This window comes from Amblyomma mixtum, chromosome 2, assembly GCF_055824585.1.
Source record: "Amblyomma mixtum isolate Tamu chromosome 2, ASM5582458v1, whole genome shotgun sequence".
NCBI classification, from domain to species: Eukaryota; Metazoa; Arthropoda; class Arachnida; order Ixodida; family Ixodidae; genus Amblyomma; species Amblyomma mixtum.
The window spans coordinates 311,594,360-311,611,096 of NC_143013.1; the positions used below are offsets into that span (position 1 = coordinate 311,594,360).

Consider the following 16,737-nt stretch of genomic DNA (forward strand, 5'->3'; position numbering starts at 1 on the left):
CAGTACCTCTAAGATGCATGTTACAACTATCTGGTTGTTTAGTACCAGTTACAGTAGATCACAGGAGAAAATTAAGAAAGGGCCCGGAACACGGTGAAACAACAGTAATCTTTGGAATTCAGTACCGTGGGTGTGAGTTTCAAGGCACTGGTCTGCGAACTCTGACACACCGTTGTAGATCGGGAGGCTTCAGATCCTAGCCAAGCGCTGTCGTCTAGCTTAGCGCCATATGCTCAAACTTATCTTTGGCTTAGGGCACTGCTTAGAGGGACGCTCAGAACGAATTGAAGTTGGCCTATACCGGAAGGATACCATGTTTCAATCACAATGAGACCACTCTCACCAAAAACGCAAGCATTATTAGGCTAGAGAAGACCAAGACATGAAATGCAATTGTCATCATTACTGGCTGATTTTGCATGTAAACTTCATGCATTGACACTGATTTTCAGTAGCAGATCCGGAGGCTAGACTACGCATCCGTTCACTTGAAAATGGTGGCAATCTCTAACTTTCAACGTACGTGCCAGGTGTTTGAATCAAGTGGTGGAAAATTCTTAAAATTCAATTTTCTCAGCCATTAATCTACTTTCACTGCTGGACAAATGTTGACATACCAAGAAAGAACGTGAAAATCTGTTTTTGCTGAGCACAATTATTGCATAAAATTGTCCTGAATGTCCCTTTGGAAAAACCTACTTTGTTTTCCACTGTATGTAAGGACACTGACAACTTCAGGAACCGTAACAAGAAACTGGCAACACAAAACCAGGCATTTTAAATGGCACAAAAGTGTCATGTCTGGGCCACGTAGTGTGCAGGCCTCTCTATCAATGCAGAGTGCAACCAACCAAGTTTCACAATAAAACTTCTTCGAACTGCGACTTTTTTTACTTTGTTACGACTGTACAACTTACTTCTGCAAGTATAGCTCGTAATACGATAATCTCTGTCAACTACTGCTAAATGAGCTGCTTGTGTTAAAAAGAAGCAAAAGAAGGTCAAGACACACACTGCGTCTGAAAAAAAAAAAAAAGAACTGAAAGCTGCATTCTGAAATAAACAGAAATCAACACTGAAAAATGTCCAATTTTAAAAAAATAAAACTGAAAAGACCAACCCCCCTACTTATGAGTAACAAGCTTAAAAGGTATGGTACTCGAATCAGCAAATTAAAAATAAAGGAAAGCACTGTTCTCTGCCTGCATCCAGCTTGGTGTTATTATAAACATTCTAGATATCCCCCCCACCACCAACGCATATGAATGCGCACATTTTCTACTGACAAAACATCAGCTGCTAAAACACAGCATGGACTGGAGAAAGAATGGACGTAGCTAGCCTGTGCTTATCATATTAGTAGAACCTTGTGAAGCACAAACCTCTCTCTGCTCTTGTTTTTCCCTGGGTCTCTTATAAGACGGGGGAAAAAAAAAAAAGACAACGGAATTAAAGCTGGTCAACAGAAACCAAGTAAACCCAATTAACACAAACATCCACAAAAAATTTCTGCTCGGGATTCCTAGATGCCAACCAGGAGGCCGCCGGTACCGCATTTATCATTGGACGAGACCGATCTCCCTGCATGAAGCGCTTTTTTTGTTGTTTTCTATGTTTTCTACATCGTTAGCCGAGCATGGCCGGCAGATTTCGACCCAGCCAGTTTCGGCGGCGCCAACGTGTCGAGTGGGCGCGCAGTGCGCGCGCTGTCCGCGATTACGTGGCCTCGGCGCCGCGCGGATGCCGCACCGACTCCACCCGACAGGCGGCGGTGGGGCTGTTTACGAACGGTTGCCGGGCGACAACGGGTCGGCCGACGCCAAGTCTTCGTGCACGGCACACAGCGCGCATCCTTGGTCGATGCGGCCCAGGCGTGGCTGCTCAAGGACCCCTCCCTCCTGACCAGCCCCGACGCTAGGCGGCGGCAAAAGACAAAGGCGCAGCGGCCAGACGAAATGCAGACGAAAAAGTTCTGTTTAATAGTTGTCAATGTATGAAAGACCCGACGGCCAAGGCCTTTTAACGTCGTTTTTAGTCTCGGTGTAGTTGCAATGCTTGCGCTATGTTAGCTGGTCTGCTGGAATACAGTGAACCTGCCTTATCGCTCGAGGCAGCGACACCAGTCCGGAGCCAGGGAGAGATTTCCCCTTCCTGTTTTGGCAACTGACTTTTTTTTTTTTTTACCAATTCTGGGCAACCCGATAACATCCGTTAGAAGGAGGGTAGCTCATTGCAAAATTTACGCGTTTAGGCCGGCTTTAAGGGCCCGAGCGCCGTGTGTAGGGTTACCAACTGTGCCTGTCCCGTGTGTCGTTGCAGCTCGGGCGAATTTTTAGCTGCTTTACACCGCGCACTTTCCAATAAATCCTCGGTTATTTGTGAGTGCCCAAGTTACATTCTGTAGACGGACACAACTCAAGAACGAAACAGCAAATGCCCCACAAAGGGGCCCCTCTAGGCGCCGACCGATCCCCTTGGACCTGCTGGCGTGGAAACGGAGGGGGTGGCGGATGGAGAGGTAATAATAGAGGCTTCGTTATTGAGTTGCATAGCTGGAACATCACGATGCTAACGACCATCCTGCGGTGCTTGCAAGATTGTGGTACGGCAAGCATGGCAAGACGCGCAGAAATATTCACCGCACGAGCGGTGCCTCAATGGGCACCCTCGGATGGATGGATGGAAGATAGGGGGCGTCCCCTTTGAAACGGGGTGGTGCCAACTGTCACCATGCTCGGCACTGTCAAGGCCAGACGCCCCGCGCGGGCACTGGAGCAATCGATTCAAGGCGGTCAGCCTCCGCCACTCGCATATCTGAAGCGGCGCGCATTACGAAACACATGCCACGCTGAAAGTTCGGCGAACGTGCGAAGATTTGCGCGAGACAACAACCCAAAAATTTTAAGAAATAATGATAAGAACTGTTCAAGTTAATACAGAGAGTTGGGCCAGCTGTTTCCGGCCAAGTCTACGACCCCCTTTGTTCGCTTTTCTTGACCTTCCGTCAACGCCCATTTTGTCCGCACGAAAAATACGGATCCTGCTGGACCTCCTCCCCACACTCCTTAGCTATGCCTCTTTCCTACCGGAAGACGGCTGCGTGCATTCACCAGGCAGGGCTGGAATGCACAGACGCAGTACCACCGAAGGGAGGCCGGCCGTTTTTCTCCACGAACTCAGAGCAAAGTGGGCATCGAAAGCCAAGCAGCGAACCCTGGCCACTGCGGCGTCCCATGATGCCCCCCCGCAGTACCCACTGGATAGACCAATCCGGGGCTTAGTTTATTCCACACCACACAGACGGCGGCCAAACTTCAACGCAGGGCGGGGGAAAGCGCCAGTCCGTTGGCCAACGTTTCGACAAGGAGACTTCTTTTCGCCTGCGCCCAGAAGAAACACAAGCCCCTAGTCAACTGCGGCTTCCCTCCTTCACTTTGAAGTCTGACCTTTCTTTTTAACACTAGGCCTGCAAACGGTTTTCCCGTTTCTATCGCACAAACAAGCGAACTGCTGCTGCTCATCGATAGCCGAATGCGTCGACGCACGAAGCAGACTTCGAAGGCCGGCCTCGACTCGAAACTCCCGATCGCCAAGAGCCAGGTAGCGCAAGGCCAGACGGCGGTTACGGGCGCCCCATGCAACAGTGTCACAGCTATGTGTTCGGGAAGACAGCGACGACGCAAGGCGCCGTGGGGAAGCCAACACCCGGGGGCGTTGCCGCAAGCCCGGAGGCGATCGAATCGGGGTTCCGGAGCGTGGCGACCGCCGCTGCCGACGTCGAAGCGCAAGAAAACGCGGTCAGCCGCGCTCTCAAGGCCGCACGCCACGGAAGTGCGAAAACGCGCCCGCCGCGACACTTGGCAGGCACTTAATCAAACAGTCGCGTGCCAAGAAAGAAGAGAACGGTGCGCGCTTTCATACCACAAAAAAGCACACAGCAGCGCGATCCCGATATGAAAACCGCGCTGCTCAAACACTGCCCCGGGGGCAGCGGCGAGCGATAAATGTCCAAGGCGAAACATAAGGTGCCTTGATGTCCGCTCACCGCCGCTATCGAGCCGCCACCTGTGAATCACGTCTCGCGATACTGCGGTCCCAGCACGTAGGCAGGCGCGATAAAAAGTCCGAGCCGGATGTGTGCTCTGTACAAACAGTGCAGCGCTCCGTATAACCGGTGTGCGCTCTCCGGTTACATCAGACTACCAGGTGGCTCAATCTCTCTCTCTCCTTGGCCTCAACCAACGCTGAACAGCTGCGGTCGCCGCGGCGAACAACATCGCTCAAGGTGCTCCCCAACCAGCGCCGTCCGTACAGAAATTCATCCACACTATTATACATTCAACACATTCGCTCCTTTGCATCTCGACGCCAAGGCACAACAACATAAAACCCACGCAGACACACACACACACCATATGTGGTTTCGGCGGCCCGCCGTGGTGGCTCACGGTTAGTGCGTTCGGCTACTGGGCCGGAGTACGCGGGTTTGAACCCGGCCGCTTTTCGATGGAGGGAAACGCAAGCGGCGCCCGTGTGCTGTGCGATGTCAGTGCACGTTAAATATCCCCTGGTGGTCGAAATTATTAATGCGACAGCGTCTCGCAAAAAAAAAAAAAAAAAAAAAAAAATCCGGCTTCTCTGTCACGAAATTCTCTGCTTGGTCGGAGAGCTCACGTGACCTTGTGACGTCGTCACAACTGCCCAACGTGGCGCGCTTCGCATGAGCCTCACGGGAGCTCGGAAAGAAAGCTGGGTCTCGCGAGCCTCCATCGGTGAAACAGCCACCTGACAGCTGCACCAGTAGTGGCACGGGGATTCACAGCAACCTATGAATGCGATTTAGACGGTCGTGACGTCATCAACATCACGTGACGACCAGTAGGCCGATCACAGGGCTCCACCAAATTGAAAATCTGAGGAACCCTTAAAATTTGGAAGTTGGTCCACCCCAAAAATTTTCGAAGCCCACCCCAGGAAATGGATTAAGATGAATTAGTCAGTCGGATTAGTTTAATCCCATATGATAATCCAAATGGAAGCTACTCCAACATTCTGAAAGGAAAACGGAATAGTTTCCAACCGGAGTTTTGGCGGGAAAATCGCAAGAACGTTACACTCAATGTAGACACCATAGGAGGTAGCCTAAATACTATCACATTTTCTTTTTTAAACCACGGCACCTCTTTCTCTCTCTCTCCTCTTTCACACCCTTCTAACCCCATCCCCACAGGCGCGATTGAGGTGTCCAGAGAGAAATGAGACTCTTCGGTCCATTTCCTCAAAACCAACTTTTGAGAGCAAGGACTCATATTCTCCAGCTGTACTGTACTATACTATAAATGAAGTGTGATGTCGTACCACGGCGCCGAAATACCGAAGTTTCAGGGCAGTGCGAACAGCTACGCCATAAAACATCATCGCGTTCACTTTGTCTGCTGTCTTCGATTTCTGCGCTTGCGTCCACAATGCAACTAGATTTCCGAACTGGCCCAATAAGCAATACTGTCAGCCGCGCATCAGGTGACCCTCTACTAGAGGATGGCAACTGTGACCGCAACAGCGCGAACATGCGACTTCCTTTGAACAGCTAAGCGCTCATACTTCCATCCAGGTCGCAGACCGGACATTACACTGAGGGCTGGTCATGCGATTCCAGCAGCCAGCCAAGGGCAACAACACGAGCGAACACTCGCGGACTGTTTCCCCGTTCCGCCAGAAGCGTTTACAGGCAAATTTGCAACACAGTTCTGTGTTGCAAATTTCCCAACGGGAACGTCGTCCCAACGGGGACGTCCCCACGCAGCTGGCAGCGAGCCGATGAAACACTGCACGTATGTATACACGTATATAGTATATATTGCGCAAGCGACAGGAATCGCGCCGTGCGGCCACGCGCACTGTTTATCGGCACAACGGCAGCAGTCCACCTGCTTCAGCGCCAGCAATAATTTATGCGCAGAAATGCGAAAGCTGTATTCCAGCGGGAACGGAGGAGGAGACATGTAGAGTGCGCGGCGCGTGTCCCTGGGACAGCGTGCGTGCATACACGGGAGCTGGTCGAAGGCCACTCTGAACTTCCCCTCGAAGAGGCCGTTAATTCCGAGCTTGCCACGCGGCCGGCAAGCATGGTATTAAGAAGAATGAGAGAGAGAGAAAGAAAAAAACCCCAAAAAAAACTCTCGACTACACAAGGGCGCAAACAGGCGCAAGTGGCAGGAAAAACAGCCCATACTGCGGTTCTGCCAGGCACACGAAAAGCTAAGGCGCGCGCGATAACACGCAAATAACAGTCGGAAAGCAACAACGCGCAGGAACTGCTAATACGACTCTGTCGCGACGACTCGCAGTAATGAACGCACCGCGATGAAGTGAACAAAGAGAGAATACGGGCGAGGTTAGAGCTGCCGACCACAAAGAAACGGGGCCCACCTCCGTCAGAAGCGAACAGGAAATGAGAGGATGCTGATTTTTTTCCAGCAACAGACCCGCGCAGTTTAACCCCTGCGCTGCTGCACGAAATGGTTTACGGAACGACCACGTTTAAGCAGACACTGAGGACAACTCCACGCAACTGCTATTCCTAGTAAAAACCGATTATGTGGCATTTTGGGTACGCTGACGTTATCGTCATCATCATCAGCCTGACTACGCCCACTGCAGGGCAAAGGCCTCTCCCATGTCTCTCCAATTAACCCTGTCCTTCGCCAGTTGCAGCCACCGTATTCCCGCAAATTTCGTAATCTCATCCGCCCACCTAACTTTCTGCCGCCCCCTGCTACGCTGGCCGTCTCTTGGAATCCACTCCGTTACCCTTGAGGACCGGCGGCTATCTTGCCTTCGCATTACATGCCCTGCCCAAGCCCACTTCTTCCTCTTGATTTCGACTAGGATGTCATTAACCCCGCGTTTGTTCCCTCACCCACTCCGCCTGCTTCCGATCTCTCGACGTTACACCTATCATTTTTCTTTCCATCACTCACTGCGTTGTCAATAACTTAAGCTGAACCCTCTTTGTTAGCCTCCACGTTTCTGCCTCATAGGTGAGTACCGGTAAGATACAGCTGTTGTATACTTTCTCTTGAGGGATATTGGTAAACTGCCATTCATGATCTGAGAGAACCTGCCATATGCGCTCCACCCCGTTCTTATTCTTCTAGTTATTTCCCTCTCATGATCCGGATCAGCTATCACTACCTGCCCTAAATAGACCTAAATAGACATATTCTACTATATTCTGACGTACAGGCACGTAGCCAGGATTTTTTTTTTTTTCGGGAGGGTCCCGATGTATTTTCTAGTGTTTGGAGGGGGGGGGGGGGGGGGGGGGGTTGCTCTCCTTTGTCCTCCCCTTCCTCGATAAGCGCCTGCTGACGTAGTAAGTTCGGCAGGAAAAGACGCAATCATTATTGTTTTGTCACTGCGTTGAAAGCATACGTTGTTTGACGGGATGAGAAAAATAAGGAAGCATGGACAGGCACGATACCAACTACCAAACTGCCTTAAAATATTGCATTTAAAAATTTCCCGCCACTCTATTCGAACTCGTGACGTCTGCGACGAAAAAGACTGATTCCCGCATCGAGTGAATGGCGCTGTAGCACAGCCCCTCGGTTCCTCGCCAAACAAAATGTACCGACGCACTGCATTTTGCGAAATCGTCCCGTGGTGGCGACACCCGTATTTCATTTCTTGACCTGCATCTAAACCAACCGTAGAAGCGCGCTCCGGTTTCGCGGAGTGAGCAAACTTGCTCCGTATGGCCAGTTCGAACACGCCATTGGCTATAAAGCTATATTCTCGATTAGAGTAGCCACTTTGTCATTACGACGAGGTAACCTATCGATACAGGCCGGCTTCTAGTGTCACTGAAAGCCGGACGTACAGTCGGGGACAAAAGTCTCCGGACCACGTGTTCCTCTAACAAAGCCAATAGCTCTGCTATTAGTCGGCGGCTGCAGACCACACTAGTGGAGGTAAAAGTTATATATTTGTTCTTTGATCTCCACAAGTGCGGACTCCAGTCGCTGTCTGATAGTAGAGTTATAAGCTTCATTTGAGGAACACGTGGTCCGGAGACTTTTGTCCCTAACTGTACGGTGGCACAATCTCAGCACACCGGCATCGTCGCATTTCGCCTCGGGAATAGAGAACGATCGCACTTTTCGGTGATAAGAAAACGGTGGCGATACCCACACCATCGATGTTTCCACGCGACCACAATCCGTCGACCGGCATCATGGTTCGCGGTCATTTACCGCAACCCACCGAATCGCCAACGCAAATCGGTTAACACCGCACAAACAAAATAACGCGGCCAAAAACGGGAGGGGGAGGGGGGGGGGGGGGGGGGGGGGGGAGGCAGGCGGCGGTTGGTGAGACGACACAGGCGGGGGAAGGAATCACGGCCTCGTGATCCGACCGGCGCCGCAAAAATTCTGCCCACGCATGACAACCGCGGCAGAAACACGCACTCGCCGCATCCTGCACCGGCGTTTCCGGCGTACAGGCAGCGCGGAGGAGAAATCGCGCCACCACGACGACTGCGCGCCTGGCAGCGGACGTTGCTCTGGGAAGCCGCCATCGGCAGTCGTCCCGGCCCGGAAGAGGCTCGGGTACGGCTGCACCTTGCCGGCGTTCGTCCACATCGGGTCGGACGACTCGGTCGGCGAACCGTCGGCAACAGAGAGAGGAGCGAAGAGAAACGCAAGGGAACACTGTTTCCCGAAAACCATCACGAGCAGCATCGTTTAGTGGCCCATCTAGGGACACTACAGGGACAAAACGAAGTTGGCATGGATCTATGCATCACTGCGATCTAGCTATCTAACAAAGACGCTGCTTTTACAGGAAACGGAGGTCTCATCGACTAGAAAAGGCAAGACAGAGTAAAATGCAGCTGTGACCACCACCCAGCTGGTCGAAATTTCCGGGGCCCTTCACTGAGGCGTCCCTAACAGCCTGAGTCACTTTGGGACGTTAAACCCCATAAACCAAACAATTTTTGTTGTATTTTCTTTTTGGAAGCGTACGTCATTCGCTTCCAAATGGCGATCACGGAGTCGGTTTCAGTGCAGACGTCACGAGTTTGCATCGAGCTGAGGGAAGGCAATAAATGCGTCTCTTGCTGTCGACCAGCAAGCAACCAACACGCCGAAAATGGTCGTACAATCTATTCTTCTTTTCCTAGGCACAAAAATTGGATGGAGTTTGTCCTCAGCGTCCTTCCAGACGAAGGGAGCCAGTTATGCGCGTCTTCAACCGTTCCATCGTCAATGCCAATTTACCCAATCTGCGGCGGCGGCCTATACTTCAGTGTCGTGTTTCTGCAGCAATGCTGCCCAATGCCAACGCGTACTGCTCTTAGGGCCGTTGCTTCTGCCACAACGTTGCCCATGTCAACGCATGCTGCGCACCTCTGTCGCTCCCGCCGCATGGCCAAAGCGTGCATATTAGTTTGACAATAGCATTAGTTGATGAAGACGACAATGTGCGAGAGTGTGTTGCAGTTTAATACGAGGCGTTATCGGCTGCGGCGATAGCACAGTGCCCTCGTGCAGTGGCCAGAGAAGCTGATCCGTTCGCACCTGCGCGGGTTTGAATCCGAGTCGCGGCAACATTTTATATATCTATTTATGGTTCGCCCAAGGTCATTCTCAAGGTCAAGCTTCACACAAACGGATTTGTCTTCGTGAAGTAGTGCTTTAGCACTGAAAAACAAAAAACAAAAAAAAAACAGACAAATATATCAGACATACTCTAAACGCAGCCGCCAAGGAACCATGCAACAAAAACAAACCGAAAGGGAAAAATTTTGTTGGGCTTAGTGGCTTGTATAATGCTGTAATCCTTTGTACTTATCTATGCACTGTAAGGGTGACAGGGCCCTCGTTTGCTCAGCCATCCTAGACCGCCTGTGTCTGAAAGAATGTTACAAATAAAAAATAAAATAAAGTAATCCAAGTGGAAAAGTAATCCATACCAACTGTGCTAGCAAACTGAAGAACGTCGTCATGGTGCAGAGGGAGCCAACGATTCACGTGAAAGACAATAAATGCGATTGCGACTGCTCCTGGCAATGAGGGATAGGAATAACACAAGCCGTGCGGGTCCTACCGCTCGTGAGTCAAACGTGGGAGGCTCATCCCGCACACATTTCTGCGACGCAAACAGAAAAACAATCCTGGGCGCGCAGCGAACAGAACCACCTGCTACGATGTCAGAGAGGTCTTTTCTGAAAGCAGGTATAAACATGGCCCGCATTTTGTTCTCATCGATCACGTGCGCTCCCTCTGGGCTCCTTGAAGCGTACAAGAAAGCTGGTGTGAGGAAAGCAAAACCTTACTTCCCTCGCCATTAGGTGCTTGTTACTGCGCTACGATAAAAAAAAAAAGGGGGGGGGGGATCGTTAAAAGGTTATGTTACTTCACAATCCCTTCACAAGTCATATCTCCAGCTCGTCCTTCACAAGGACAAGCTGGAGACACGACTTCGAAGCAGGCTGGCAAACCAGCTTCCTCACGCGCAATCCTGAAGGCAGCAGGCGACCGTCGGTTGTTTGGCGCTTCAGCGAATGCAACAGGAATCCGATAGATCCCGCGTAAACTATGGCAGAATCTAAAAAAAAAAAAAAAAAAAGCTGGAGGGGACATTTAAGCACCACCTTAAAGTTATGATGCGTTAACGTTAATGGGTTAATGCCCATATATGCGGAAATATATGGGCACCCTCTACATTACATTCACAGATCCCTGGAAGCCCTCATACTGTCCACTGTCTTGCGATGGCTGGTGCTGCCACAGGCGGGGCTTGTAATACCCAGGTTGCTCTCCTCGAACAGTCTCTGGCGACCAGTCATTAATTTACCGCCACCTGCCAGTGTAGGCAGTTTGTTCACAGGTGGACAGGTTGTGATGACGTCACAAGGTCACGTGACCTAGGCGGTTCACCTGCCCTCTATGTTGACCCTCTAGGGATTAAAGCACATGGCCAACGACGCCGATGGCAACACCGGCTTTTCTGCGACAGTCGCACGCGGCCTTAACGCTGTCGCGTTAAAGTAGCAAGAATAGCAAGATGGACGCGCACGCACGCACGCACGCACGCACGCACACACACACGCACGCACACACACGCACACACACACACACACACACACACACACACACACACACACACACACACACACACACACACACACACACACACACACACACACACACACACACACACACACACACACACACACACACACACACACACACACACACACACAAAGTCCACCGAGGAACATGGCGACGCCCTGGTTGGAAGTCTACACGTCTGCAACCTACAAACTGTGCGCTGGCATAGGAGGTCACTCAACCGGCCTTAGACATTCCTGTGTTCATGGCCGCAGTGTTGACACATTCGCTGCAAACAAGGGGGGATGACAAAAAGAATGCAGGAAGAGTCAGCGTACGGGAAGAACGCGAATGGAGGCAAGCCGCGTGCTGTCAGCAAATGTCGTTATCATACGGGCCTCCCACTGAAATGCTTTCCTCGGGGTGCTGGTGGCGACAAACAATGCGGACTTCGGTGCACCAACCTCACATCTTTCGATTTATTATTCTTGCTCTGTATTACAAAAAGACCCCAGCTACATCAGGCGAGAACCAAGAAACAAAAGAAGACGGGACGCGCGCTAATCGCGTCTTCTTTTGTTTCTTGGTCCTCGCCTGATGGTCTTTTTGTGCGAAAGCACTACATCGCGGGGTCAAACCCAACCAAGAATCATGTGGTGTCCCTGACCTTGAAGGCGCAAAAATAAAATAAATACTGCCGCGCCTGGGTTTCGAACGGGCGGCGGCTTCGGTGGCCGCTGCACGAGGGCACTGTGCTATCGCCGCCGCCGATCACGCCTCGTGTTAAACTGCAACACACTCTCGCGCTCTGGATCGCACGTCGTCATCAACTTCCATCCGCGGCGCGAACAGAGCCGATCAGATCAGCTTAACCTCGATCAGAGCTTAACCTGAGGCCAGTGTAGTCGCCAGACGTGCAGACGACCCAGCAAAGCAAAAACACGAGTCAACCAGGCTAAACACATGCTTTCGCACGTCTACTCGGTTTAACTAAGTTAACAACTTTCATGATACGATGAACTGCCAACAAGCCCAGTTTTCCGCCTTGACTGCATTCCCGCTTGCATAGTCGCTGGACCTCGTCTCTTTGAATGCAACGCGTACGGCTGTCGCCGCATGCCGCCACTTGCGCTACCTAATACAAAAGCAATAGCACGAACTGAAGTCCCACGATAGGCTTTCTTCCTTTCTTTTTGCAAAAGCTGAGCAGCGAAAACATTCTCGGCGCTAATCGCGCCCGTGGTACCCGTCCCATAGCTCACTCGCGTCGCAAGAGGCTAGGCTGACTCGCTAAGGCAACGATACGACCACCGACAAGAAGCTCCGTCCGGCAGGCTAGGGCGTGTGCCGGAAAAAAGCGGCGCCTGCCAGCTGCCCGTCTCGGAACGGGCGCCAAGCACACGCGTGGCGGTGAGTCAGCGAGAGCCGAAGGCTGCTGCCCGTCACGCAGACTGGGGCAGCGATAACTGCGGCCTTTACGAAACACTCGACAACAGAGGGCCAAAGGGTTCCGGTTAACGTGCCTTGGCTCCGTTTCTCCACTGGCGTGCACGGAGAGATATCCAAGTACGGGATCACTTAATAGGCGGCGCACAATGGCGGCGCACGTGCAGGACACGATGATGCAAGCAACACAATGCGCTGAGTCAGACCCGCCGGACGAGACTGGGAAGAGAGATAACGAAGACGACACGTGGCTTCCTCCAACGCGAGGCACTGGACCGACCAACGCGCCTAACGACTCCTTTGCAAGCTAGAGGACCGCGCCCACCTTAGCCGCCAAATGAGAGCTTTAATGACCGCCAGCAACGACAGAATCCGCCGCAGTTTGGTGCGACGGATAGGCGGCGGGCCCTCGGACGCTGATCGCTGCGCATAAACGGCGAAGCGGTCTGGAAGCGTCGTCACTGAACGGTGATTGTGAAATGAAAACGTACCAGGCTGCCCAGACCCGAATATGCCACACTCCCTCCTAGAACCTCTTCGCCCTTCGTGCAAGTCACCAGCGAGCGCTGAGTCGCATATATGCCCGCAAGTTCACCCAGACAGTGCAATCACGTGACTTTGGATGAGCACCAAAGACGTGGTACGCCCCGTGGAGCGTCCGCAATTAATCGCGATTGCCTTCTGAACAAGATGCGACAGAAAGCGCCCATATGGAACGAAACGGTAGGACAAAGCGGACGGTGGGGGGTACACGAGTCCCAAGGAGGCGATGGATTCACGAAGGTAACCGCAAATTCGCGGAAAGGAAAAAATGACAGAAAAAAAAGCGAGCGGCTTCTGGTGAAAAACAATGGTCACCTCAGTTGTCCAAACACCTAGACGCCACATAACTGCAGACAAGACTGTCCACTTCACGAGAACAAAGGGGCAGCTGATATGCAGAGGCCAAAGGTGAGTCAAGCAAATTACGGGATGCCCATCGGTATCGCATCTTAACTGTCACATGGCTTCGTCAAAAACAGCGGATAACAAGCTCTTGTTCGCGCAACGGCCGAGACAAAACCGGTTCGCCCTGCATGTTCCGGGAGCAATCCCTACAAGTTATAATCTCCGTGAAGCGGCGCAGCTGCCGATGATAGGCTGCCGGTGATGCGCAGGTCTCAAAATTAAGCGGAATCGAGAACGGCGTTGATAATGCGGAGGAGATTAGAGCGCAGCGTGCGTAGCTGAGACTGACGCAATCAGAAGGCGCTAACTAGAGACCTTAGCGCCTCTCGTGGACACTGCGGTCGCTTCCTGGTCGCGCCAAGCACCGACAGAAACGTGACGCGGGTAACGTGAGCATTATGGCTTGTCCAGCCGCTTATTTCCCCCCTTCCACTGAGGAACAAGAAGAAAGCTCGGTCAGGTGGTAGAACCGGACGACTCAGATCTGCGCAAAACTACGCATGCTCCACATACTAATTTTGGAGGTAGCTGTCGCAAGGAGTGATTCCGTTTTCTGAACGGTACGGGCTCTGAGCTTCCGGTTGCACAGCGGTACCTAGCGGCAAATACGAGAAATTTTATGAAAATCGGCTCTGTGACGCAATGAACCAGCGCTGTGATTATGAACGCATTAGAAAGCATTTTGGATCCCCATTACACACACACACACACACACACACACACACACACACACACACACACACACACACACACACACACACACACACACACACACACACACACACACACACACACACACACACACACACACACACACACACACACACACACACACACACACACACACACACACACACACACACACACACACACACCAACCTACCAACCAACCAACCAACCAACCAACCAAAGTGAACCAGATTAAAAACATGCTTTAGCACGTCTACTCTGTTTCATGACGCTACAACCCTACCAATTTTTTCTTTGCTCCGTCAGCTGATGACCGAAAAATGAGTTTATCACCCTTCAGTGCGGGTTGGAGAGATGCTAGGGAATGTGTGACAATGCTGCTGAAACCTGCTAAATGCCGCCTATTTCCCACTAAGTTTCCGGCAGTATTATGCAGCACCTTCGCAATGCATTCAGTCTTATCGTCAGACGCAATTCGTCAAAGCTAGAGTGCGTCAAGGTGAATCGCGGGTCAGGTATGCAGCAGATTAGATAAATAAAAAGCAAGGCATACGATTCCAGACAACCATGGCGCCGGCAAAGTCCCGGGCGCTCTTCATAAAAAAAAAACTAAATGCTGGCTCCTCACTCTCATTCGAAGGAGATTCGCTGGTCACGTGAAAATAAAGCACTCCTTTAAATACTGCTTCGACTAGTACAGGTCCCTTCAATATGAACGGGCACAACCAGTTTGCTCAAAAAGATGAATGCTTTGGTTATTCCTCTAAGGTTCACTTTAGCCCTTGGATATTATCGCCACAAGGAAAACTAGTTAAAAACAGGAAAAAGTGTGCTCGTCACGCATAACTGTGGAGTTATCATTGACTAAATGCTCAAACTTTGTTCCCTTTCATGTTGGAGGGACCTGTACTCCGTCGTGATGTGCACGAAAACAGCAGCCCCCTACGAACAGCCTGGCATCAAACGGTGCAAACAAGACACTTTTGTCCCTAACAGTTTTGTCGTCTGTTCACACGAGGTGTAATGAAAAGCCGTTACACTGAAAGTACGACATGCCCTCTTCGCATACAGAGCATGCAATCTTTAGACACAGACCCCGATAGCGACAACGCAGTCTCTGTGAGAGTTGCAAAAAAACTGAGGGTTCTTTTTTCTCGCCCACCCTGCAACCGGGACCTGCCGCCGGCGTCGTTCTGGCTTTTCCCCCAGATAAAGCAATATACACGTAAGTCACGCGCCTCGCATACGACGACGGCGTTACCAAAGCAGTAACACCGCTGGTGTAACCAACAGCAACGGAGGTTACACCTGCGGCGACCTCTGGTGGCGAATACACGGAAAAATGGCGTGCACCTAGGAACAAGTACACTCAACTTTCATTTGAAGTAGCATCCCTCAATTCCGACGCTTAATGAGAACGTCGCAGCACAGGAGGCAAAACTTCACTCAACACCCCTCGTGATTCCAGCAAAGCCACTTCGCGATGGCTGAGTGGTTAGCTGCTGACCCAAAAGGACACGGGTTCGGACCCGGCGGTCGCATTTCGATGGAGGCGAAATGCTAGAAGCCCGTGTACTGTGCAATGTCAGTGCACGTTAATCAAGAACTCCAGGTGGTCGAAATTATGCAGAGCCCTCCGCTACAGCATCTCTAAGCTGCTCATAGCTGAGCTGCTTATGGAACGTTAAACCCCATAAAATGGCAAGCTTTGCGGGCGGCCCCAAAGGCTGTGCGATTATGGTACTATACGTGGTAACGGTGTGGCAGTAAAATGGAAAAACGACATGTGGCTCCAAAACCGGGAAAAAAAAATGACAACTAACGTAGGCCCTACCACAGCAGACCACCATATGCGACACGGAAGAGCACGCCAGAACAGCACGGCTTGCAACCGCTCAATCCCTCCGTGCCGCTTGACGACAGAGGGCATGTCGAGGGGTTATGCAAACCGGAAAGAGGAGATAAGAGAGGCAAATGGCGCGTCGCCTCACACGCCATGGGCGCAGCTGATAACCCCAATGACGCACTTGGATACCTCTCGACATTCAAAACAGGAGGCCGGGGTTGCACACCCACTCGAGTGGAGAGACTTTGTTCCAAGTTCGCCTTATCGCGGTCCAGGGGCGCACACAAACGAGCGAACCGCCACCAGGTGCGTCCGTTATCGGCACCCTTCTTCTATCTGCACTTCTTTCTTTCTGAGCGCCGCAAAGCTGTTCGCAAGGAAAGGGGGGAGGGGGACTGTGAGCAGACGAGCTATATGCGCAGTTCCTTGCAGAAGCAATCATCGCTTCATAAAGCGTCCGTGTTCCGAGACACGAAATACCAGCTCCAGGTTTCGGTGCGACAAGCTAGACCTAGACTTGTTGCTGGCCACTTGAAACAGCGCGACGAATAAGGACAATGCCGAAGCTCCAACACGGTATTTTTGAAAAGCGGCCATTCCAGATTAACGCCCGAATGCCCACATCCACGCACGGTATACAACCTGCGCGGGAGACTCATTCAGTTCGGGTTAGCGGAGTTTCTCCAC

The 16,737-nt window shown here is 51.6% G+C and overlaps 1 protein-coding gene across 4 annotated transcripts in view; it reads right to left on the reverse strand.

The window, feature by feature from the left end:
- The window catches only part of LOC149364976 (uncharacterized), a 184,839-nt gene that overhangs the window by 27,013 nt on the left and 141,089 nt on the right, over positions 1–16,737 (reverse strand). The window lies entirely within an intron of this gene.